Raw genomic sequence first — 27671 nt, 5'->3', positions numbered from 1 at the left:
GGGGGGGCGGGGTTTAAGTAGGAGTGTGCTCCTTCCTGGCCAGCAGGGATGTGCCCCTAAGGATTGTGGGATACGTAGTCCCTACCCCATTCATTCGTGACAGGCAAAAACCGGGAAAGGTGAGGGCGGCAGGCTGCATGCGTGCTCGTAACCATGACAGAAGGACGCTCGGCTGCTCCTCTCCTGAGTCTCGGCTGCCTGCCGTGATGCTCTCCTGAGAACCCTGCTCCCAATGCGGCTGGATTAAATCTTTAATCGCCGCTGCGGCGGTTAAAGAAAAACACGAGGAAAAGCGCCAGACGTAGTTTCTTTTTCCAGACGCCTCTCCAGACAAACGATCGGCGGAGATCAGCTGTCCCGCCCCTGCTTCGACGCTGTTTTTTAGCTCTGGCTCTGGCCCCTGCCTTCATGTTTTTCCCCGGCTCCTAGCGGCTGAAAAAAAAAACGCGAGGAAAGGATATGATGCTGGTTTTTCCTTCCCAATGACTCCGCTTTCGATAAGGACTGGCGGAATACAGTAGTTATTGCCCCCGCTCTGACTCCTCTCACTACCAGCTCCCAACTCCATTTTTTCCGCATTTTGTGTGTGCTGGGTTGTTGGCGGTGGCTGAGTGTTGAAAGTAATGGTAACATCAGCTAGTATTGCAGTTTGATGGTGCGTTTGGGGCTTTCGGAACTTCAGTAAGATTATTATTTTTTGGCTGGTTCTTTTGCCCATTTCTACGGATGTGCCGTTTTACTGGTTTTAGTTCTCTGCTCCGCTCTGATCGAACGGCTAGGTGGACTACAACTAGGTGTGAGCTTCGAAAGCTGGCCTGGTGCAGCCAGCCGAAATCTCCTTTTCAAAGTAATAGCTGTTTTTTTGGATCCAGGGGTGAGCAGCAAAGTCATATAAAAGTGACATCGACGCCGGGGGCCTCGTTTGAAACAGGGGAAAAGTATAAGAAAACACAGAGGGAGATGACTCCATCACGCGCAACCAGGAGAGGGCGTGCTGAGGCTCAAGCTGAAAATTTGACGACCACAGGAGCAGGAGCTGAAGGTATGAATGGAGAGACTGTGTTGAAAGATAATTCTTCTGTAGATAACGTATCAATGTTTGAAAAAACTTTAACAAGTAATAGCGCTTGCAGCTCTCAGGTGGACACGCAGGTGGGGAAGCCCATTCTGAAACTTCTGCACTCTGGAAAAGCGACAGCGCTTCTCCGGTCCTGCGGGTCTGAATCTGCTCTTCCCCTCACTCAGATGGCAGAAGTCTTAAATGCAGCAGTTAATGAGGGATGGGGGAATACGGAGGACTGTGATCGCAGAATGGATATTTCTCCTACCACTTCTGCCTCTCCCCTCTCTCCAGGGGGTATATGCGTAGTAGCAGCTGCTAGCGAGACTGGTAATATTTCCCCTGTTTTGGTAAATCCACAAATCGAAAGTTCAAATGCCAAAGGCCCCCGCTGCCTGTCGAACGATATAGCACAGGACAATAGTCCAAGTAGGAATGATCTTTGCCTCGCACAGAGCCTTGGAGACAGTGAAATTGAGGAACAGATAAGCGATACGGCAGGGTTCGGGAGTGTTATTAATGTGGAGGTGATAAAAGCCCACTCCTCAGCAAATCTGGATCCTGTCAGCTGCAGCCTGGGAGGCAATGCCCCGGTGGGGGGGGGGATAACTCCGAAAGGAAAGAAAAAAGTGCCCAAGATCATTCGGAATGTGAAAGGTGGAAGAGGGCGAGGAGGAACTGGCAATACTGTGCAGATCCACGAAGCACTTGGTCGACTAAAGGGTGCAGCCAGTTCTTCTAAAACCATGCCAGGAATTAGCCCTCTGCACAAATGGGTCTCATCTAAGGGAGAAGTACGATCCATTATATCAAGGCTCTCTTCCGCAGGGTCACAGGGGGATGGTGTTGCCCCTACCCCCTCGAAGGGAGGCGCTGATTCACATGTTAGTTTGAATAGTACAACTACCGTGACACAGCAAGGCACTTATAATACTTCGCCTAGAGATATCAACCCAAAAAATGTGGATCTGCCAATATCTTCAGTAATAGACGCCGCATACTGCCATGGTCAAAAGGAGGCTGGTGGGATACCCTCTCAGTCAAAGGAGGTCAGAAGTCTCGGACTTAACAGCTCTTCAACAGTGTTCGGCTCCTCTCCCCCCCCATGTTTCATGACTCTAAAGCAGTGGAAATAAGACCTAATGTTGGTCAGAACTACCCGAGTAGGGGGGGCGAGGGGGCGAACCCACTCTCTCTGGCATCATGCATGCTCTCGTTGCTCATAGAGCGGAAGCACAGGTATATTACCAACAGGCAAGGGCGGACTCTAGTGAAATCAAAAGAGCTCTGTCTGAAGTTACCAGCAAGGTCCAGCATTTGTCGGTGGAGGTCTCTGTGGCAGGTGCTGAACAGATCAACTCCCATACTGTCAAGGTGGTGACTGCACAGGAGTCACAACTCCCTTCGATGCAACTCAAAATTGACGACCTGGAAAATCGCCAGGGTCGCCATAATTTGAGGATTTTTGGGATACCAGAGGGGAAAGAAGGCACCGAACCTCTGGCTTTTGTTGTGGATCTTTTACAGAAGGCAATTCCTGACTTGGAGGATTGGGACATGGACACGCAGGTCCAAAGAGCACATCGGCTCCCACTCTATATGCAAGCTAAAAAAAATTACTCCCGCCCGATTCTGGTCTTTTTTGGTAACTTTCTGCTTCGTCAGGCTATTTTTTTAAAGCTCGTCCAACAGCCCCTGTTCAAATAGACTGCTATGGCGATTTTCGTCAGATCTGACCTGTGCAAATCATCAATGGACAAGAGATGGCAACTACGCCAACTTATGGATTTGTTTAAGTCTGTCTGTTCTCAGGTTTTTTTGCAGGAGCCTGCCCGGCTTAAAGTTGTTAAAGATGGCCGTTCCTATTTTTTTGTTAATGAGCAGGAGGCCAAAAAAGCTTTGGCCAGTTGGCAAACTTCTCGTGACTAATGATTAGCCTACGGTCTTGGCTTATTTTGAATTGTCTGTCCGGGGGGGTCAGGGGTAATGGGGTAGGAAGCATGGTGGTAAAGCTATAATTTTGTAAGAAGTTAAAGGCTTATCCTGTCAGTCCTAAACTGCAAAGCTACCAGAGGATAAATGTAGTTTAGTTGCGGGGTGGTGGTTGGGGGGAGTATTGTGTGTGGGCTTGTCCGGGGGCTTCTGGGGAGGGACGGTCGGGTTGTCCTTCATTTGCTGTCATCCAGAAAAGCTTCCAGGGGGGGTGATTCCTTTTTTAAGAAACGGGGTGGGGGGACCGGGGGTGGCCTTCGAGGGGTCAGGTGCAAGGGGGGGGTTAAATAGTCACATTTTGCATATAATAGCACAGGTAAATTCAGAAAATAAAAATGAGCTCTTGTCACGCAAATGGATAATTGGTTTTGGTTAGAGTAGCAAGTGGCCAATTTAATTCTTTATAATGTCTAGAGTTAAGATTATGAGCTGGAATTTCTATGGGCTCAACACAGCCGGTAAAAGGCATTTGGTCGCAGAAGAACTTAAAGGATTCAAGCCTCAAATAGTGGGGCTGGCTGAAACCCATCTCGCATATAAGGATAGAAAGTTATTTAAACAACTAGGTTATGATTTGGTTATTTGTTCCTCACAGACAGTATCTTTAAGGGGTGTCGCGCTATTGAAAGATAAGTACTCGAAAATGACCATACTTAGAACTCTGGCAGATAGTCGGGGGAGGTGGGCAATCGCGCAGTTTCTGATTCTGGGAAAAAAGATTACAGTCTGTATGGTATATGGTCCTAATATTGATTGCCCTGAGGTTGTTTCTTTCTTGAATTCTGAACTTTTGGATTGGGAGGGCGAACGTATTGTAATGGGTGATTTTAATTTTATTATGGATAAAAAAAATCGATACTACTAATGCACGCGCAAGGGCCAGAATGGTCCAGGTAAGGGCCAGTATGCTTGATTTAATGTATATCCATCAATTAGATGATGCCTGGCGAACCTTATACCCCTCACTACCGGGGTTTACATTCTACTCCGATCCCCAACAATATTCTAGGATCGATATGATTTGCATGAATTACGGGTTGTTGGTCAACGCAACAATGATCATCTGTCCAAAGATACCACAACCCTATTATGATTAATGTAACTCTTGCAGGCTTTAGATCACATCAAGCAAAGGAGTTTTCATTCCACCGACATTTGCTAAATAACCCGGACTATGTCGCTTATATGCATAAGGTTTTAGAGGAATTCATTCTGATCAACCTTCACTCTTCGTCCATGGCTATGGTATGGGACTGTTTAAAAGCAGGTGTGAGAGGGGCAACTCTCCAGTATATAGTAAAACAGAATAGACAATATAACATCCAAAGTGGTAATGAACATAACCAGCTTATGCAATTAGAGCAGCAACATGCCGCTGCATTAGCATCTAAAGACAGTGGTGAGCAAGAGATTTATGCCCAGATTATTGAGACCAAAGCCAAACTTCAGAGGAAACTTAAAGATAAAGTGGCTAATAACTTCCTCAAATACAGAATAAAGCAGTACGAATATGGAGAAAGGGCAGTGGCGGCTGGTGACATTTGAAATCAGTGGGGCGTAAAAGTTAGGGATGTTAATAGGTAGCGGGAGAGCACTGCATTTCTTTTTACCTTTGCCATGTCATTATTTAATTTGTTTTTATCCCCATGTAACCCATATGCACAGAACCACATTTACAACTGGAACACATGCTCACTGCCCTGTGGGCTGTGCAGAGATGCGCAGGACTGGATAGCCATCAAGATTTCTGAACACCTTTTTCACTCACTGACAGGCACTGTGAGAAACTCGCAGTGACCTCAGCCTCAGAGCTCTCAAGTGGTGCAACTCAGTTCAAATTATGCACTGTACAAGAGCAATGTTATACATGAAAAAAATACAGAAGCAACATCGTTCAAATAGCTAATACTTTTAGGGAATGTAACTATGCAAGATTAATACGTGCATTCTAAATAGGAACTAAATCACTGAACATAACGGTTTAAATGTATAATTATATGTTAAAATGTTGGCATTTACTTTCATTAATGCAGCTGCCCTTGGTTTGCCATCTCTCTTCCTGTAGTGCCCTCACTCCAGTGCCACTGCACTCTTTGTCCATGTAGCGCATCGCACAGCATGGACTGTGCCACACAGGTCCCTTAAGTTCCCTCTAACCTGCATCTAACACTATTCAACGTAAAGTTAAATAGCGAAGACCGTTAAATCGTGCCCAGTACAATCTACGACCAAGAATATATTGGATGATACTGCTCAGCACAGAGCGGTGTGCCAGACTGCCGTGAACCTGCCATTTTCCCTTTTTTTTCTTAGGCATGCTAATCGGACGTGGGAGGCATGATAGATATCTGCAGGGCTTCGTGTCATGCGTGATTCAACCTTTTGTACAGGGCATAAACAACAAGCACCGAGGAGGTTGTATTAATTACGAATTACACTCCTGGCAGTTCGGCGCTGAAAGGAATCCGGAGGATCTTTAAAAGGCAATATTTTGAACAGCTTAGTTTGAAAAGTTTTGTAAGGAGTTGACAAGCGTCATTAAGTTACCCACAGACTTGAGTTTAATGTGAAAGGTTTAAAGTCAAATGTGAATGTCTATATGGACTGGCAGTATCTCGCAGCCAATCCTGGCACTGCCAGCAGCGCCAGGATTGGCTTGGGGCACAGGTTTCTCTTTGCCCGCAGCGCGCCCATTAGGAGACCGAGGGGATCCTAATGGGCATGCGCAATTAAGTGAAAACACAAGTGCGCATGAGTGGGCACGGGTAAAAAATGTGCCCTTCGTCCCCACTCATGCGCACTTGTGTTGCTGCCTGCCCTGCTGCCCCTGGTGACAATGTCAGTCAACATGACGCCAAACCGCTCTGTAGGGGGTGGGCGGTCGGGCGTCATGATGACTGACATGATTGTCAGTTCTCCCTCAGTGTCTTTGAAGTTGAGTAACCGGCTCAGTTTACTCAAGTTCAAAGACGCCGAGGGAGCTGCGGGCGGGGGGGCTACGCCCCCACGCCCCTATGGACGCACCGCTCCTGAGAAAGGGTAGGAAGAGTGCTGGCCTATCAACTTACTGATCAGCGGGAAAATTCTCACATCAAGCATATTAAGGGTCTGGACTCTAATAACTATACAAAATCTGAAGACAGAGCAGAGGAATTAAGGAAATGTTATGGCATCTTATATGAGGAAACCAGATTATATAATCAACAAGCTGTAGGGCGGTATTTGCAAGAGAATGTTCTTCCTACTTTGGGCATATTTCAATCGGAGTGTCTAGAGACCTTGGCTGACATTGAGGAATTGAAGCTGGCCCTGAGGGCCCTTCCCAGTGGTAAGGCGGTCGGAGAGGACACCATACCGCTAGAGTTTTACAAAATCTTTAAGGAATTATTGTCACCAGTTCTTCTTGAATTGTTCAACGACATAGTCGATGGAGGAGACGCTCCCCCTTCCTGGAACAAAACTATTATTGTGGTTTTCCCCAAAAAGGGTAAACCGGTGGAGGAGATGGAGTCATACGGACCTATTTCACTTATTAATTCTGATGCTAAAATATTTTTGAAATTGCTTGCTTCTCGTCTAGCCCCATGTATGTACTTATTGTCTTCAGAAGAACAACATGGTTTTGTTCCAGGTAGGGATACGGTGGCGCATATAAATACAACCTACGCGGCTTTTGACGTAGCTGGCCAACTAGAGGAGCGGATTGGCATGTTAATGCTGGACGCCGAGAAGGTCTTCGACCAGGTCGCTTGGGGGGTTTTATGGAGTACTATGCAATCATTTGGCCTTGGTCGGAGGTTCATCTCGACGGTCCAGCAGCTTGATCGTAGCCCAGTGGCAGCTATCAAGTTGAATGGCTGTACATCCGGGGTAGTCACAACACAAGGAGGGAGGTACCCTTAAGACCGTTTCAGGGACAGGGTAAATAGTACACAACAACAAAAAGTCCCTAATTGGAGGAAATATATCCTAAGGCGTAAGGTAACCTAGGCCCAGTGGCTAGCAGGTTATCTACGCTAACAGAGACTACAAATATGTCAAGACACCCTATTACAAATAATCAGTCAGTGTAAGCACCCTATCTGTACGTCACACAACACTTGAGAGACATAAATTTCTGCTAGTGTAAAAACAACAATTTATTAAAAACATTATACAAAATCAATTTGCACCAGAAAATACATTATACAATGAAATACATATTAAAAAAACCAAAAGTCGACGCGGCGTTTCGGTGTCTTTTGTTGATGCCAACACCTTCTTCAGGACGGGGGTTTTTAGTTAAAAAAATCTCTGGAAAGTAAAATTACAAAAAACATACAATCAATAGGGGCCTATTGTACACTGACTGTTTAGGATTACATTAATAGTTACATTAACATAGCTCACATTATAATACTTCTGTGAGAAAGTTTACATTATAGAACAAACATTCAGCCTATACGTGGTTTTGCATTACTATATCTATGATTAAAATACAGAAAATTTAATCAAATTCTCCTTCTCTCCCGAATTGATAACTCCATTCCACAGATTTAAGGTTCTAACTCGGAACAACAGGACTACTTTTGTTTGCGTTAATACTTCCATGCTTGATGGATTTGCATGCATTACAACTAGGCATCCCGTAATGGTTAACTACCCAATATACAACCTTTCCCAATGTCTCTATCCCACTGGGGGAGGAGCCATTCACTGTTAGACACATTTGTATTATTATCATTTGATCATATTGGGACTCTTTCATTCCGGTGTATTCCGTATCTTTAGACTAATGGTCTATTTGTATATACTAGCCCATTTACAGACACATCTGGTATATCACTGTAATATGTGCAACCTACCTCAAACTATATGAGGGATTTGAAGCAGTTGATATCATTTAAACAGGCTGCAGATTTTTTTAAACTTTCATCTGTCTCCTGTAAACTTTATCTTCAGTGGCGGAAGGTTATCATTAATTATTCCACCTAAGGGATAAGTTTGAAAATTCAAAAAGTGCCCTGGTATTATGGAAATCCAATTTTTCTTTATCAGTAAAGGTTCGTTACCTGGAAGAATATTTTCGAATGTGTGGTCTTTGCTGTATCTGGGGCGACCACCGTATATCTTTAGGCTTTACTCAGCAATAACTATATAGGACAGAAATACACAGGAGTTTCGATGAAGGTAGTATGGGAACAATACAATCCTGAGTTCCTTGTTAACAGCACAAAAAAATTCAATCTTTAGTGAATGTACCTTTAATAATGTTATATCAGAACGGATTCAACTTTCCATCTTGGACCACACATTCGAAAATATTCTTCCAGGTAACGAACCTTTACTGATAAAGAAAAATTGGATTTCCATAATACCAGGGCACTTTTTGAATTTTCAAACTTATCCCTTAGGTGGAATAATTAATGATAACCTTCCGCCACTGAAGATAAAGTTTACAGGAGACAGATGAAAGTTTAAAAAAATCTGCAGCCTGTTTAAATGATATCAACTGCTTCAAATCCCTCATATAGTTTGAGGTAGGTTGCACATATTACAGTGATATACCAGATGTGTCTGTAAATGGGCTAGTATATACAAATAGACCATTAGTCTAAAGATACGGAATACACCGGAATGAAAGAGTCCCAATATGATCAAATGATAATAATACAAATGTGTCTAACAGTGAATGGCTCCTCCCCCAGTGGGATAGAGACATTGGGAAAGGTTGTATATTGGGTAGTTAACCATTACGGGATGCCTAGTTGTAATGCATGCAAATCCATCAAGCATGGAAGTATTAACGCAAACAAAAGTAGTCCTGTTGTTCCGAGTTAGAACCTTAAATCTGTGGAATGGAGTTATCAATTCGGGAGAGAAGGAGAATTTGATTACATTTTCTGTATTTTAATCATAGATATAGTAATGCAAAACCACGTATAGGCTGAATGTTTGTTCTATAATGTAAACTTTCTCACAGAAGTATTATAATGTGAGCTATGTTAATGTAACTATTAATGTAATCCTAAACAGTCAGTGTACAATAGGCCCCTATTGATTGTATGTTTTTTGTAATTTTACTTTCCAGAGATTTTTTTAACTAAAAACCCCCGTCCTGAAGAAGGTGTTGGCATCAACAAAAGACACCGAAACGCCGCGTCGACTTTTGGTTTTTTTAATATGTATTTCATTGTATAATGTATTTTCTGGTGCAAATTGATTTTGTATAATGTTTTTAATAAATTGTTGTTTTTACACTAGCAGAAATTTATGTCTCTCAAGTGTTGTGTGACGTACAGATAGGGTGCTTACACTGACTGATTATTTGTAATAGGGTGTCTTGACATATTTGTAGTCTCTGTTAGCGTAGATAACCTGCTAGCCACTGGGCCTAGGTTACCTTACGCCTTAGCATCCGGGGTAGTCAACATTCAGCGGGTCACCCGCCAGGGTTGCCCTCTTTCCCCATTATTATTTGCCCTATACATTGAGCCCTATATAAGGCACCTTCTCTATAACAATGTTATCTCTCCTGTTTGCTTTAATGGTGTAACCCTAAAAATTACGGCCTCTGCAGACGACAATGCGGTATTTACTTCTGGACCTGAAGTTGCGATTGATGCAATTATACAAGAGGCGCAATATTTTGTCACTCTTTCTGGCTATAAGCTTAATCTTAACAAAACGCAGACCATTCTTAACTATGTTCCTGCATCTCCTGTAGCGGGAAACATCACTTACAACGCAACTTTTACCACGCAATGCTTTTACATCGCAGCTTTTACAACGCAAACCATTACAACGCATTGCGCTGGGGGGCGCTCTAGGATAGGGAATAAGTTTAATTTACTGTCAACACCTTCCCTAGTGTCCACGGGGACTGGAGTTGGAATAGTAAATTAAACTATTCACTATCCAGCACCCCAAAGCGCTATGCGTTGTAATGGTATGCGTTGTAAAACTTGCGTTGTAAAAGCATGCGATGTAAAAGCATGCGTTGTAATGTCGTACATCCCCTGTAGCACAGCTTGGTGTTACTACTACAGCTACTTATCTTGGAATTCGTCTCAGTGAATGTATAAATGACTTCATGTCACTTAACTATGAACGTCTACTTGGACAAATCACTGTAGATTTGCGTAGATGGCATAGGCTGCCGCTGACTATAATTGGGAGATGCAACATAGTAAAAATGAATATCCTGCCCAAATTTCTTTATTTGTTTCGTTCAATTCCTTTTAGGGTCCCAAATTCTTTTTTTAAGCGACTTGACCCTGTTATTGGTAGTTTTATATGGGGCTATCGTAAGGCTACGAGAGCCCTCAGATATATTAAGCTGACTTATGAGCAAGGTGGTTTTCAGCTTCCCGATTTCAAAACCTACTTTTGGGCTGCCTTCCTGAATCGAATTCAGAGTGTACTCTTTGACCCAACGGTGGGTAAAACCTGGTTAGCTTATTAGCTTACATTTGGTCTTAACAGTGGTTTTCTGTTATACTATATGTCGGACCCAAACTATTTCAAGAGAGTTTGTTTCAAGGTAGCCAGGCATAATTATAATATATGGCAAGATATCTGTAAAACGTATTCTTTGCCTGACTTGCATGAATATACTTATTTATGGGATGACCCTAAGTCCCGGGAATTTTCTCGGATGGTGTCTGCAGAAAGTGGCAACAGGCTGGAATATTTCGACTGGGGCAGATTTATGATGAGGGGGCTTTAGGTCATTTGCTTCCTTAAAAGGTGAGTTTGGGATATCACAGAATTCATTTTTTAAGTATTTGCAAATCAGAAACTATTTTCTGCAAGTGAAGGGTTTGTATGCTTTCCCCATACTACTGCTGTACTTCGGGCTATTTTTCACACCTCTGCCCGGGGCCAGATTGGTAAAGCCTATCAGTGTTTTATGCAAGAAACGATGGATGATGGAGTGACGAAGGTAGCTAAGATTAACCATATGTTTCTAACTGGAATCACTATGGAAGATTTTCACGAGTGCTTGGCTACAATTAATTCTGCTGTTTCTTCAATCAATCTAAAGTTGCACCAGCATCGTATTATGTTTATGCTATATTATACTCCGCAGATTATTTCAGGGCTCTTCGAAATCTTTCTGCCCAAAGTGTAACTTGTACGCTGCGGATCTTAGACACATGTTTATTTCATGCCCACACTTAAATACATTCTGGCTGGAGTTTGCCTCGGTGTTGAGTAGGTTGTCAGGTACATCAATGCAACTAATGGAAAGAGAAGTGATTCTGGGTGTGGTCACCGAGTCAGGTAAGTTACCTAAATCACTAGTCTCAATTGTTATTATTGCGGCGCGGCTCTGCTTTGCCAGGGCCTGGATTGAGGCAGTGAGTCCTAAGATTAGTGATTTCTGGTTGCTACTAAGGGGAGTTTATGAAATGGAACTAGCGTTAGCAAAAGCGCGGGGCTTACGTTCAAGGGTCAAATTCGGGAAGGTGTGGGCAAGTTTGCAATGGGATTTATTGCTGTCGCTTGTTCTAAGTCCTTTTTCTTTTCTTTTTCTTTTTTTTCCATATTTTCTGGGTTTTAATCTGTGTTGGTATCACATATTATTCCATTTGTACGTACAACTCTTTTCATTCCAAGTGGCCACGATTTTGATTCAGATTTTTACTTGTTCAGATTATTACTTTTTTGACTGTCCTATTCGAGATACGTGGAATTTTTTTCTAATGGTTGATTAATTTGTGATGCTCTTGTTGGTTCTATCATTGCTTGTGCTATGTATGTTTGGTTGTTTCCTCTCTTTTTTTTTGCTTGTGACATTAAAATAAAAAAAAAAGGATTACTGCTGTTGAGGTAGGTTGATCTGGTGTTGTAGAGTACTTTTGTAAATGAGGGTGAGGAGCTTGAAGGTTATCCTATTGTCAACGTGGAGCCAGTGTAGGTCTCTCAGGTGGTGGGTGATGTGACTGCAGCAGATGATCAGTCGAGCGGAGGTGTTTTGGATTCATTGTAGTTGTTGTAGGTGTTTGTTTGAGTTAAGATTTGGAGAGTTGATACTTATGCAGTTGGCGACGTCTTTCGGTGCTATGTTGCTCCTTGGTGAGGGAGAAGATGAGTTGGGTGTCGTTGTCTTAGCAGATAATGTTCAGGTTGTGATGGCGGTCCACTTGTGTGAGGGAGCCATGTAGATGTTGAATAGCGTTAAGTTGAGGGATGAGCACTGGGGGGCGTTGCAAATGATGTAGGTGGTTTTGGATCAGAAAGGTGGGAGACGAATGCTGAGGATTAGTATTGACGAACTTCTGAACTAAAAATTTGAGATATACTATTTGGCCAAGAGAAAAAGCATATAAAACCATTAAGGACTATTTGTTGTATATTTTATCAGCATATATTTATAAATAACTTTATTTGCAGTGTATGAAAATTAATGATAGTGTTTTGTTATTTTAAGATTGTTTGAGATATCTCATAGTTACGTAAGAAATTGCTATTATAAAAAAACATTTAACATATGTTTTATTTCTATTTTTTAGATTGTTATTGAGAATGTTGAATGGGTTTTTTAAGATAATCTTATTGATTGTCTTTTTTTTGCCCGCTGTTATGTGATGAGTACTATTGAAGTCACTGTTTCTAGTGAAATTCAATATATTCTGAGAACAGCAAAAAAGGCAAATGAAATGCTTTAAAAATTATTTTGTGTTGTAAAAGATATATTGTAACTATATATTTTTTTATAACTTTTTATGTTTAAGGTAAGTATAAGTAACTGTTAAAAATGGTCGATGGAATGTGCATCTACAGAGCTGAAGTAACAAAACATGGATGGAGTACATCAGGGTGTAAAGGGTGTAAAGATGGTTTGTACATTTTAAAGACATTTAGGTAAAAAATAATATACATATACTGAGTGAACCAGTATTCTTTGCAGTTTACTACAACACATCTACTAGTTTAGAACATGTAAGGTGTATAGATATATTGTACTTTTTTAGTACTGCATTTTATTATAACAACCTGAGTTTTTTCTTATAGTGATAAGGAGTGACTGGTTTGAAAATTTAAAAACTGAACATTCATATAAATAATTATATTTATATAATCTTATAAAGTAGTTGAGAATGGTATTTGTATAATATTTTTTAAAGGGCAAAATAGTTGATAAAGCTAGTTTTGTGTTCTGTATTAGGAAAAATTATGAAATGAAGTGTTTATGTTTTTGTACAAGGACCTACAACATAATAAATTCAGTATGGAAAATCAACAAAACAATTTGGAAGACGGTTTCGAAATTAGTAACAGTGTCATAGAAGAGCTGAACATACCTTTTACAAGTAGCAAGAATGAAGAGGAAGACATGAATGCTGCAGATATCAGCTGTGATTTCCTAGATGAAACCTTGGATGCTGATTTTGTGGAAGCATAAGATGACATTGAGTATGATCATATGACTTTTGAAATTAATAACCAGAAAAATGAAATATCTGATGAAATTATTTTAGAAGCTCTATTAAAATATGAGATGTTACAAGAATAAATGTATTATTATATAATAATAATGGTTTGAGAAACTCTTCTCGCAGAATTGTTATCATTCAGCTAGTACTCAAGTACTCATGGTGCAAAGTGGGCCTTAGGGCATGGACTGCTTCAAACCCCTATAGACTATGCATGCACTCTTCTATCCCCCGGCAAACTTGTGTTTTATACCTTCAATTCCCCAGTCTCTGTCCTTACACTTCCAGCAAATACTCTGTGATTGTTGATTCAGTATTGTACTAAGGTATTCAGCAGAATGTTCTTATCTATGCACTGTGCTAAAAATGAAGCTCTTATAAATTCAGTCATGCAGTCTCTTTGCAGAACTGTAATCATGCAGTCAGTACCCAAGTAATTATGGAGCAAAGTAGGCCTTAGGCCTTAGACTGCTTTAAACCCCTATAGACTATGCTTGTAGTCTTCTATGCTCCTGCAAACTTGCCTTTTATACCTTCAGTTTCCCTGTCTGTATCGTTACATTTTCACCAAACACTCTCACACTACTGTTTCAGTATTGTAGGGAACCATACAGCAGTATGTGCTTATCTATACACTGTTCTAAAAGTGAAACAGTTACACATTCAGCTTGACACTGCTTGCAGAACTCTTATCATCCAGTCAGTACCCAAATATTCATGTAGTAAAGTAGGCCTTAGTATATGGACTGCTTCAAACTCCTATTTACTATGCATGTACTCTTCTATGCACCGGAAAACTTGTCTTTTAAACTTTTAATTACCCAGTCTCTATCCTTATACTCCCTCCAAACACTGTGTCACTACTGTTTCAATATTGTAGTGAGCCATATAGCAATAGATGCTTATCTCTACACTGTACAAAAAGTGTAGCAGTTATACATTCAGCTCTACACTCTCCTTGGAGAAGTGTAATCATTCTGCCACTACCCAAGTAGTCATGCAGCAACGTAGGCCTAAGGGAATGGACTGCTTAAAAGACCTATAGATAATAAATGCACTTTTCTAAACATCTGCAAACTTGGCTTTTAAAGTTTGAATTGCCTAGTCTGTATCCTGACACTTCCTCCAAACTTTTTGCTACTGCTATTTTAGTATTGTAGTGAGTTATACATCAGTATGTTCTTATGTATGCACTGCTCTAAAAGTAAAGGTGCTATATAATCAGCTAGATAATCTCTTTGTAGAAATGTAAGCATTCAGTCGGTTTCCAAGTAGTCATGCACCAAAGTAGGCCTTAGGGCATGGACTGCTTCAAATCCCTATAGACTATGCATTCACTGTTCTATACACCAGCTAACTTGCCTTTTATACCTTCAATTGCCCAGTCTGTATCGTTACACTTTCACCAAACACTCTCACACTACTGTTTCAGTATTGTAGTGAACCATACAGTAGTATGTGCTTATCTATACACTGTTGTAAAAGTAAAGCTGCTATGCATTCAGCCACACACTCTCCTTGCAGAATTGTAATCATTCAGCCAGTACAAAAGTACTCATGGTGCAAAGTGGTCCTTAGGGCGTGGACTGCTTCAAACTCCTATAGACTATGCATGCACTGTTCTATGTACCTGCAAATTTAACTTTTATATGTTCAATTCCCCAGTCTTTATCCTCACACTTTCACCAAACACTCTGTCATTTCTGTTATAGTTTTATAGTGACTCATTGATCAGTGTTTAGTAATCCATTCACTACATTCAAACAGTAATCAGCAGATGTACAATAAGTGGTACATCCCCAGAGATATGCCAGAGTTTGTGCACTGTGACATCACCACAATGAATGCACCATATTTACAATGTATTATGTGGCAAAAATGGCACAGATATGTGATGTATTTGTGTTGTGAAGGTGGCGTATTGCTTGACTTGCGTTGCAAGCACAACACAGCTCCAGCAATGCTCTTGGGGCCCTATGCTTTCAATGCTGTGTCAATCCTTACACCTGTTACAAGCAATTGCTGGGTTTTGATGCAGCATAAGCCTAAACGTGACTGATTGAAATCTTATAGATTTCACTCAGTCAGTGTTAGGAGGCGTTCCTGTGCCAGAACACCCCCACCCCACCTGCGCAGGAAAGCCTCCTTCTGGCGCAGGGCTTTACAATGTGATGTACCTTCCATATGCATCACATTGTAAATACCACACACCATGGCACATCTTTTGCACCACCGCTGCATCACAAAAGTGACGCAACAGATGTGTAAAAGAGGCACAAGGGGGTTGTAAATGCGCTCCTAACACATACAAATTCACCCAGGCAGTTTCACCAACAGTGCAAATTGAAGCATAGACTTGTAACATATTTTATATGGATATGTTACATTCAAGTGCTTCAGAGGTACTACAGTATACTATAGGTAAACACCTTATAGATTTATGCTGTAGCACTTCCTTATAGTTCTGCACTTTCACATTTACCATACACTAGTAATGTATTCATTCATTCATTTATGAACTACACATTCATTCTGACAAACTTTTACACACTAACATAGGAATATAGTTCTTTCTTTGACCAGTGAAGGTAGTTCTAAAAGGAACAGTATTTTTGTGTTTTTAGTTTTCTATTTTTTTGTATTTTTTCAACAAGTTTTTTTTGTTTTTTTTAACCAAAAAAATGGAACTGGAACCCAAAAAGTGTCCAACAGGAACAAAATGGAATGTGAAGAAAAAAACTAATGACGAGGACAGCGATGCTCCCGCTTCCTGCGTCGATAGACTGTTCCCCTTAACATAAAAGTTTGTCACAATAATTGCAGAAGATTTTAAGTTCACTAAAATCAGGTTCGATCTGTGGGTGTGGACTGCTTCCCACAGGTGGTGGTGGTGCACTTGATGTACTTGCTACAGCAGCAGGTGGGTCCTCTTGCAACCTTCGTGTTGCAGCTCTCGCAAAATTGTTGGGGTACAAGGTCTTAACGTGCCGCACCATACTTGCAGTGCAAAATTACTATTTTATTGCAGGATTGCCCCTGGAAAGCGTTGTTTGGCAAATTTTACAGGTCACAAGTGAAGCATTGACCTTTTTTTCCCCTTCAGGGAAAGTAAAAAACTTCCATATAAAGTGCCTCTTTTTTCTTCTTCTCAGTTGCTTCTGCAATGAATTCTCCATCAGAAGAATGGCTGGAAGATGAGTCCATAGGTGTTGTCATGGTTGTCTTCCTTCTAATTTGACAGGCTTCAGAGAAGAGATGCTTCTTCTTAGAAAGTCAAAGTACAATGATTGAAATAGGAGGGGTCTTTCAACAGTTGGAATAGGAAGTGTTATGAACCAATCAAATCTCTTCTTTTTAAGTCACATGGCTTTGCCTACGCTTACGGTGCGCTTACGCTTAAAAGTAATATACGCTTATTAAAAGTTAAAAAAACTAGTTTCATGATTATCCCAGATAATGTCTTCCCTTAATATGTACAATAAATACATAAATATATGTTTTTGAACAATTAGAAACTTTCGCGCCGTACGCGTACGGGGCGGCGTACATGACATCACGCGGAAGCGTTGATGCAATGCGCAACGCCAAAGCGTATCCGTAACGTGTGCGCGGGTACGCGAAGAGGACGATTTACCGTACAACGTATGGTGCGATCACCGTACGCGTACGGTGCGATTATCATAAACAAATAAAAAGGAATTATATAGAATGTAATTTTAATATATTGAAAAATAATTTTTAATATTAAAATACATTTTTTGAATTTAGTTTTGTTATTATTTTACATTAGGAATATGAAATATAATTTAAAAAATAAAATACTGAAAAAAATTCAGGGGAACCTCCTCTGTTACCTCTGCCCCCCTTAACACTGGTCTGATCTCGCTCAGGTTCTCGTCGCCTTTCAATACTCTGTGTGCTCCCCCAGCTCGTCTCAGAGTGTTGCCAGATTTGTTTGCTAAACCCTGCTTCCACGGTTAGCAGTGCATCCAGCATTTGTCCATTGTTATGTCTTTCAAGCTCCTCCAGAGCTTTCTGACCTGCAGTAGCATTCTCCATTGCCCCCTTGCTCACCTTCTCTGCACCGGCGCTCTGCTCCGCTCGATGCGTGCTGCTTCCTGGAACGTCTGGTGGTTGCCCGGCAACTGGAGCTTGAACGCTTGCGTCCTCGTGGTCTGCTTCCTCCGATTCCTCGGCCCCCGCGTTCACGGCTGGAAACCTCTGAGCACCTTCCTCATTCTGTGGTGCCTCCGGGAGTTCGCTCGTCCCATCAGCATGTAGCTCAACATCCGTGCCCTTCTGCAGCATTGGGGGCGCTTTGGGTGAAAAAGATTCAGGTAACGTAGATTGCCGCATCTGCTCCTTTACTGTAGCCGTTTGGGATCGGTTTGATTTGCCTTCAGACTCCTGTGTCGGCTCTTTTCCCCCTTTGCTCGCTGCTAGTCTGGTCTCGGGTTTTGCCTCAGCCTTTCTTTCTTGTCTGTCGGTTTTCTTCTGCTGGACTCCCCTTGAGGAGCGGGTGATATTTTCCACCTGCTTTTTAGCAGCCATCAGGACTTTGGGGATAGTTCCTGTGCGATTTTCTTCTCGCGCTGCTGGGCCTTTAATCGACCCAGTTGCTGAAGTTTTCTCTTTGTCTTGCTTACTTCGCTGTGACATATTGAGAGATATATTATCACTGGAAACTATGTACCTCCAGCAGCTCCACCAAGCTTTTCTCGCTGCAGCAATTATTCTTTTGAGATGTCCAGAATCAAGCGCCTCAGCAGAGATACGGTGCAAGAGAGCAGCAGGGTCCCACATCCCCGTATTCAATGGTCCAATATCATACTAGGGTAGGAGAGAGGAGGATGCGACTTTCCTCTACAGAGCTACGGCGGTCATCTTGCCTCTGAATTTTTTTCAGTTAATGAGGGATCAGACACTACGGATATAAGTGAGCCTGAAAATGAGGAGGGGAGGTACACAGATCATACTATCAGTTGAGATACTAGTAAGGATTCCAGAGATTTAGCTACACAAAGAAGAAGGAAAGGCGGAATGAGAAGAGATGGGCGAGGGTCCAGAAGTAGTATGAACAAAAAATTATCGTGGGACTATTCTGCTACTTCAGAAACTTACCAAGAAAACGGTCAGGGGGAGGGAAACAATGCCGAGCGACCAAAATCACAGAACGTAACCTTGGAAATGCTGTTTGGTACACTGAAGCAGATGCAATCCGAAGCTAGGGCAGAAAGTCGGCGAGCAAAACGTGACACAAAAAAAACTACAAGCCTCGCTAAGGAAGGTAAATAAAAAGTATGAAGAGGTGGAGGAGAGAGTAAGGTTGAAGAAAGAACTAGTAGAGTGGAAGATGAAGTAACGGATTGGCAGACCTTCAAAGCCGAGCAAGAAAAGGCAGTGGAAGACCTGCAGTGGAAAGTCGAGGACTTTGAAAATCGCCAAAGGCGGAACAATGTAAGACTCTTGGGACTGGAAGAAGGGCGGGAGTGTCAGGATCCGAGGGGATATGTGATCAAATTGTTAAAAGAGGCCTTTCCAGAATCACAATGGCAGTGGGAACTAGAAGTGCAAAGAGCCCACAGATATCCCCTATTTATAAGGAAAAATCGTGGGGATCAGCAGAGTGTGCTACCAAGGGCAATGCTGGTCTTTCTAGGGAACTTCTTAGCGAGGCAAGAGATCATGGATAAGGCTAGACCAGAGTCCAGAAAGACAGCTGATGGAAATACATTTTTCGCCAGGCCTGATTTCTGGCATGTTACGGTTGAAAGAAGGTGGAAGCTAAGGCAGCTAGGGCCCTTCCAGAAACAGGGTGCAGAAGCATACTTCCTGTTCCCGGCAAGATTGAAAGTTATCAGTAAGGGGCATACTAGGATGTTCTTCTCTGAGATAAAAGCGGGTGATTTTTTGACGGAGATATCGGAGAAAGATAAAGGAAAGGAGAGCAGAGGAAAAACCCCACCAAAAAGCCCACCAAAAACCCCGTAGAGGAAATGTCATAAAGGGAAAAATGCAGCTGTAACTGACTGATAGGAGGGCAGGGTAGGAGGGAGCAGCGACACTGCAGACTACAGGGGCTACACATAGGTCAAGATTGACCTATTTGCCTGTAGCGTGGGGGGGATGGGATCCAAAGGGGAGGGGGGTCGGGGGAAGGGGGGGGAGGGGAGCGGAAAAAAAGGTTTACACTTAGGATATGGTTGTGGACACAGCAAACGTGGGGATACAAGACAAGAAATGCAACATGCTATTTTAAGAAGAAGAGATGAAGAGGAGGAAATGAAGCTTATAGAAGCTAATTGGCACAGGTACAAGCAGGGAAGGGAAAAAAATGAACTGGGATGGCATGTAAGATAGCCTCGATAAATATCTGTGGACTAAATGAGTTAAATAAAAGACTTAAAGTGGCCGCCCTGTTAAAGTCATTACACCTTGATCTAGTGTGTCTTCAGGAAACGCACATTGAAGGCACTAAGACATATCTGTTGGAGCAGCTTGGCTTTAAGGTACTAGCAAAAACTAATCAAGACACGAAGACAAGAGGGGTGGCGATTCTAGGCAGGAGTCAGGATGTTGTGGTTAGGAGGAAAAAGGAGGACCAGTGGGGGAGATGGGTTATAGCAGAATTAAGATTCAAGGAGGAAACTTTCACCGTGGTCTCTGTTTACGGCTCCACAGGGGATGACCCGGATATATTTCAATTTCTAGATATAGAATTGGCGCAGTGGCCAGAACCGATTATTTGTTGCGGGGATTTTAACCTCCATGACAGAGACAGTAGCTTTTTAGACCCCTGTAGAAAATATTCGGGAAGGAAGAGGAGGACATATAGGGCACTGGCAGATATGGCATCTCATAACTCTCTGGAAGATCCCTGGATAAAGTATCACCCAAATTTGGATGGGAGCACTTTTTTTTCAGCCCCCCACCAGGTATTGGTTAGGCTGGATTATTTTTTAATCTCAAGAGGGCTGATGGATAAAGTAAGAATAGATAGGGAACCTCGAATCGTGTCAGACCATAGCCCGCTAGTTCTAACATTAAGAATTGGGCAAGGGAGGCAAAAAGAGATAAGACAATGGACATTTGAAAGAACACTCCTACAGGATCAGAGCTATATGGAAACTATGACAAATTGGATTAAGGATTTTTGGGAGATAAATAGGGGCACAGCAACATCAGGGGTAGTGTGGGATGCTTTTAAAGCCGGAGTAAGAGGGGAGACCTTGAGCTATGTAATCAAGGATCAAAAGATAGAGAAGGTAAAAGCCGAACAGTCTAAGAGATTAATCATGGAAGCAGAGGAAGAACTTGTTTTAGCTATACTATTACGTTCTCCAATCGACCAGCTTTTATTGAAAATAATCGCTCTTAAAGCGGAAACTATGGACGGGATGGCTAAGAAGATAGTAAAGAGGTATATAGTAAATAAAGAAAAAGTATATGAACTGAGTGAGAGAGTTGGCCATATATTGGCTATACGTGCTAGGCAAAGGGATGGGATGGCTGATATCAAGGAGATCAAAAATGCCCAGGGCCTTACAGTAACGGAATCTGAACAGATTAGAGAGGTATTTAAACAATTTTATACAGAGCTCTATACAGTGGATGGCCTAGGGAGGGAAGAGGACATGAGTAGGTATTTAAGAGAGATAGTCCCCCCAGAATTAACAGAGGAGGATAGGAATGGATTGGAAGAGGTCCTCCGCCTAGATGAACTGGTAGAGGCTCTAAGAGATTTACCATCCGGGAAGGCAGCTGGCCCGGACCAGATTCCTGTTGAATTTTACAAAGCTTTTCAACCTATTCTCTTAAAAGAAATGTTCAATGTCATGTTATTAGCACAAAAGGGCGAGTTCGTCCCAGAATCATGGGGCGGAGCAGATATCATTGTAATACCTAAGAAAGGAAAACCTCCAAATGTCCCAGGGTCCTATCGCCCTATCACTTTGATGAACGCAGACGTCAAGGTATTCTCGAAAATTCTGGCCAAAAGGTTATCAGGGGTAGTAGAATCATTGGTAACGCCCTCCCAGCATGGGTTCATTCCCGATAGAGGAACGACTCAACACACTAGGCAAGTAATTACGGCATTTGATGCAGCAAGTATTCTAGGAGACCCTATGGCAGCTTTGTTTCTAGATGCCGAAAAAGCATTTGACAGGGTCTCCTGGAGGTACTTATGGGCAATATTGAGGTGGAACGGCATAGGGGCAGGATTTATTAAGGCCATCCAGACATTATACATAAACCCGGTGGCTAAGATAAGGGTTAATAGAGGGCAATCAACTGTAGTTAACATTAATAGAGGAACAAGGCAGGGGTGTCCATCTTCTCCCCTGCTCTTTGCACTGTACCTTGATCCATATCTACGCAAATTGGAAAGTAATGATCAGATTCCACCCCTAGTCTTAAATGGATGTCGGTTTAAAACGCTGGCATATGCAGACGATGTGGCCATCCTGACTTCAAATCCTACAGAGGCTATTAGAGCAATTGAAGTAGAAGCTACTCGATTTGGGCAATTTTCAGGGTACAGCCTGAATAATACAAAAACCCAGATAGTTAAAAACCGCTGGGTAGTATGTAATGATGACAGAGTTGTGGGGGCGGCAACCTATTTAGGGGTGCAAATCACAGCAGATATAGATAAGATAGTAAAAAATAATATGTCACCTTTAATAGCCCAAGTCAAAACGGACCTAGAGAGGATGAACAACCTGCATCTGTCACTGGTAGGCTGTACTAATATCATTAAAATGATGGTGTTACCAAAATTCTTGTACTTCTTTAGGGCTATACCTCTCCTGTTTGAAGCCAGCTGGTTTAATGGCCTAGAGGCCATATGTAATAGGTTTATCTGGGCGCACGGTAAGACCCGGAGGGCCTATAGGTTTATGACACTTCCTAGGGATAAAGGGGGTTGGGGTGCACCAGATTTTCGTTTATATTATATGGCAACTGTCTTACAATATATGCAGGGATTCATTGGAGGGAATAATGATGATGAAAGAGTACATAACATGTCTACTGGGGTTTATGCTGTTGTACTTGGGAAAAATGCTCATAATTGTAAACTGTACAGATTTTGGTTATTTTAAGAGAACTCGGTTCAAGACGGTTTTAGCGGCTGTAAGTGTGTGGAATGCATTTCTAAAGAAGGTTAAGATGGGGAGGTATAATAGATATGTGTCTCTGATTAATAATAGATCATTCCCCACTGAAATCTTTGCTGATCAGACGATGGTAGATTGGGCAGCAAAGGGGATCACGCAAATAGGGGACCTGTTTTCTCATGACGGATTTAAACAATTTTCAGACCTACGGGAGGCATATGGGCTGGACAATAGGGTTTTTTTTAAGTATCTGCAGATTAGGAGTTTTCTTAAAAACAAAGTGGGAGGTCCCGCAGGTTTTGATAAAATTGAAATAATGGAGAAAATTAAATTGATGGGGAAATGCACAATCAGGTCCTTCTATGCAATATTGATAAAGGGGAAGACGGACGATTTGGAGAAATTTAGTATGAAATGGGCAGACAAACTGGGAGATGAAAGCACCCTGTTTCTTGAATCCCTGAATCTGGGACAAACAATCCTGAGTGCAGCCCCTCTGCAGTCTCAGCACTATAAGACACTATATTTCCTCTATTTTACTCCTGCGAGGATAGCAAAGTGGGGCGGCAGTACAGGAATTAACTGCCCCCGATGCGATGCGGTGGAGGCAGATAGTATTCATATCTTTGCAACCTGCCCTCAACTACACTCACTAATTAAAGGGATAGAGGAGTTTTTAGCAAGATCCTTGGGTATATTGATTACTCTTACACCATCCTCGATTATGCTAGGAGTGGCTAAGGGGGAGCAGGAACAGCAGGCGGAATTCTTATTTGTGGCAATGGCTGTGTACAGACTGACAATAGCTAGGGCTTGGCTCGATAAAAACCCCCCAAAATTTCAAACTTGGTTGTCAAATATGCTATATTCATATAACATGGAGAAAAACATCTATGCTCGGAAGGGGAGGAGAGGAAGATGTTTGGGCAGAAGGATTTGGGAGCCCTTAAGTAAATGGAAGGAGACGCAAAGTAATGATGAATAGGAAACCCCCCCCCCTCCTCTCTTTACCTTTACTGATTAAAGGAAATGTTAAGAAAAACCTGATAATCCTTTTTTCTTTTTATCGTTGTTTTTCTTAATTTTTTTTTTTTTTTTTTCTTTTCTCCTCTTCTTTTTGGAATGATAACTTACCGAATGTTGGATCGTATATGTATTTAGGACTGAATTTGTGTAATAGGAATTAAGGAAAAAGTAGCAGCTGTTAAAATGTACTGTATATACGTGATGAACAATAAATAAAATAAAAAAAATAATAATAAATAAATAAAATACATATACATATTTATAATAAAAATGTAAGAAATTAGTATAAAAAGAAAGAACTATAATAATTAATACATAAAAAAATTATCATTTACAAAACCTTTGAAATTCACAGAAAAAACCATAGGTTTCACACACGTTATAGTTAGGAATTAGCATTTAAAGAAATTCACTGAAAAAACCATAGGTTTCACACATGTTATAGTTAGCTGGACATTTCACTCATACAAAACCATTGTAATTCCCCCGTTATAGTTAGTTCAGCTAACTATAACTTGCGTGTCCGCAATCCACTACTGATGATGTCACATATTACATCACTCATGACATGGTCAGTGACATCACTCATGACATCACTGATGACATCTCAAATGACATCACTGGTCACAGCACTGATGACGTCATCCTTGTGAAAGAGTGGCAGACCTCCTCTCACCCTAATATAACCTTTAATGCACACATTGATAAATAGAAACTAAAAATTTCAAAACAATGGAGATACCAATATCAGTTAGAACAACCTATTCAGTAATTCCAAAATCTACATACACATCCACTCATTCACCAACAGTTCTATATAGTCACTCATACATGTACTCGCTCATCATATGTACTCATACACCTATACATCCTGTTACACAATGATACTCATCTATATAGTTACACACATACTCACACATGCAATTAAACGATCAAACATCTATTTACTTGCATATACAGCTATACACACACCACTACACTTACTTCTACAGAAACATACACATATTTACTCTCTTAACCCCTTCGCTGCGGTGGCTATTCCGCCGCAGCGCTAAGGGGGTGGGGTGGCCGCGCGGCGGTTCCGTGCTTGTGATGGAACCCCTCCGTCACGGCTCGCGGGTGAGCTGTGCTTGTGATGGAACGGTTCCATCACGGCCCGGCCGTTCTTCAGAACGTCAGCGCAGGCGCGGAATTCGCGCCGCGCAGGCGCCGCGGGAGGGCCGCGACGGAACCGTTCCGTCACCAGCACAGCCAACCCGTGGCTCGTGACGGAACGGTTCCGTCACGAGCATGGAAGGGGTTAAACAATCACTTATAGAAACACATACTTATTTATACAGGAACGCTTCCAATCTCTCACTCTCACATATACTCACTTATATATATCAATACTCTTATATACTAGTTTAAAACATATGTAGTTACTCATAAAGATACTATTGAGACAGTCATTCACTCACTAACAGACCCATACACACACTCATACACCCATACAGTCCTGTACACATGCTGTCTTCAAAACACAGACAAACAATGAGTCACTCATTCATGCATCTATGCGCTAAGTAATACCCCCCACCAAACCATACACACACTCATACTAATGCTCAAAATAACAACTAATAACCCATATAGACACTCATGTAGCTACTCACCAACCCATGCAGCCTTTATACACAAAGTGAGACACTGATACAGATATTTACATATTTATACATTACTCGCTAATACATGTATTCAATAAGATACACTTAATAAGACAGTTATGCAATCATTTTTACAAAAAAGACCATGCATTTAGACACTTATTTACCCATTTATTATTCCATTGACGGTTAGATATGCATATATAAAAAATATTTATTTTTCAGAAAGACACACATTCACTGGATGATGTCATCAGTGATGTCATCAGTGATGTCATTTGAGATGTCATCAGTGATGTCATGAGTGATGTCACTGACCATGTCATGAGTGATGTAATATGTGACGTCATCAGTAGTGGATTGCGGGCGTGGGAGTTATAGTTAGCTGAACTAACTATAACGGGGAATTTCAATGGTTTTGTATGAGTGAAATGTATAGCTAACTATAGCAGGGATTGGAGGTCTCTCGCTCGGAAAAAAGGCTTGTCACCCGTGTTCAGGGTTGAGGAGTGTCTCTCCCCTGATATGTAGATAGAGGTGAACTACGCCTCCCTCTGCTTGAAGATTACTTCGGTTTTGGATACCTCTGCTCCTTTAAAACATCATAGGAGTAGGGGGCGACCCTCAGCTCCCTGGTTCACGGACAGCCTCAAACATTTGAGGCTGGAATGAAAACAAGCGGAGAGGAGGTGGAGACATGCATACCTGGACAGGGATAGGCTTGCCTGGAAAGCCAAGCGGATGGATTATAAGAAGGAGATCCATAGAGTTAAGGCATCTCATTTTTCTAAGGTGATTCTCGATGCCCCGAATAGCTCCTGCAGTATTTTTAATATCTTGAATAGCCTGATTAGTCCGGACTGTGCCAAGAATGAGTTCCCCCCCTCCCAGGAACTCTGTGAGAACCTAGCTAGGTTCTTTCAGGACAAAATCAAAACGATCATTGATGATTTGGGGGTGGAGCAGCAACAAACCGGAATCGACCCTTTAGCATTGGCTGATTGTGGCAGTCCGCTGAAGCAGGTCCCAATGAATTTCGGGGCCGTCCCTGAACAGTGGGGAGATAAGTCCCTTTCGGAATTCACGCAGTTGACTGCAGATGAGTTCAGGGGAGTGGCCCTTGGCATTACATCCGGGTCTCCGCTTGATCCGATTCCACTAAAAATCTGGAAGGAGTTTGAGGCTGAGCTCTTTCCCACGCTTCAGCTGGTTTGTAACCAGTCGCTCACTACTGAAGTGGTTCCACCTCAGTGGAAACAAGCAGTGGTGACCCCATTATTAAAAAGCCCACCCTTGATCCTGAGTGTTTGAAGAACTTCAGGCCCAACTCGCTTCTACCTTATCGAGCTAAAATCGTAGAGCGGGTGGTGGCAGGCACTCTTTCTAGACACCTACAACAGCATAAACTCCTGGAGGAAGTCCAGTTTGGCTTTCGGCCAGCCCATGGCACCGAAACGGCCTTGGTGACCGTGTTGGATGAGCTTCGCTGGCGGGCAGACAGGGATCAGGCAGGTGTTTTGATCCTGCTTGACCTGTCTGCCGCCTTCGACACGGTGAACCATGGGATTCTGCTGGACTGGCTGAGAGAGGTGGGGGTTGCAGGTAGTGCCTTTGGGTGGTTTGAGTCCTTTCTTCAGGACAGAGAACAAGCTGTGTCCCTCCCCCCTTCCAATCCGCCTTTTCTACCATCTTGCATGGCGTTCCTCAAGGCTCGGCAGTTAGCCCGATATTATTAAACACCTATATGAAGCCTTTAGTCGCGGTCATCAAACAATACAATATTGAAATTGTTAACTGTGCTGATGACACACAGTTGATTCTTTCCTTGGAGGGAGATTGCTCAACCTCTTTGGAAGTATTCCACAACTGCCTGCGAGATACGGCGGGTTGGCTGAAGGCTAATTCCCTGCAATTTAATACAGGAAAAACATAGGTGCTATACTGCCCAAGGCCTAGGGTGCAATCTCTTTTACCCTGCAACTTCTGGCCTGCAGATTTCTCCCCATCGGTGCAGCCAGTGAAGGTAGTGTGGAACCTAGGTGTCATGTTTAACAGCGATCTTACTCTGGAGGCGCAGGTTTCGAAAATAGTAGCTGGCTGTCTGGCCATTATTAGACTCTTGAGGAAAATTCTTCCACTGTTACCGCCTTTTGCCCAGGTAGAGGTGGTGCGTTGCACCGTGCTCAGTAGGTTAGACTACTTAAATTCTCTGTTGTTGGAGTCTCCAAATTATCTTATGGATAGACTCCAGAGAATTCAGTCTGAATTCCAAGCCAATGGCTGAGCAGATGAACAGCACAGGGATCTACGAAACTGGTTGAGGTTTCTTTAAGTCAATGCATATCACAACATTTATTTGTTGTATAATGCTAATATTTTCATATAGGTGTATTGTTTTATTATATTT

The sequence above is a fragment of the Lissotriton helveticus genome, chromosome 2_1, assembly GCF_964261635.1.
Source record: "Lissotriton helveticus chromosome 2_1, aLisHel1.1, whole genome shotgun sequence".
In the NCBI taxonomy this organism is placed as follows: domain Eukaryota; kingdom Metazoa; phylum Chordata; class Amphibia; order Caudata; family Salamandridae; genus Lissotriton; species Lissotriton helveticus.
This window is presented reverse-complemented; position numbering follows the sequence as displayed.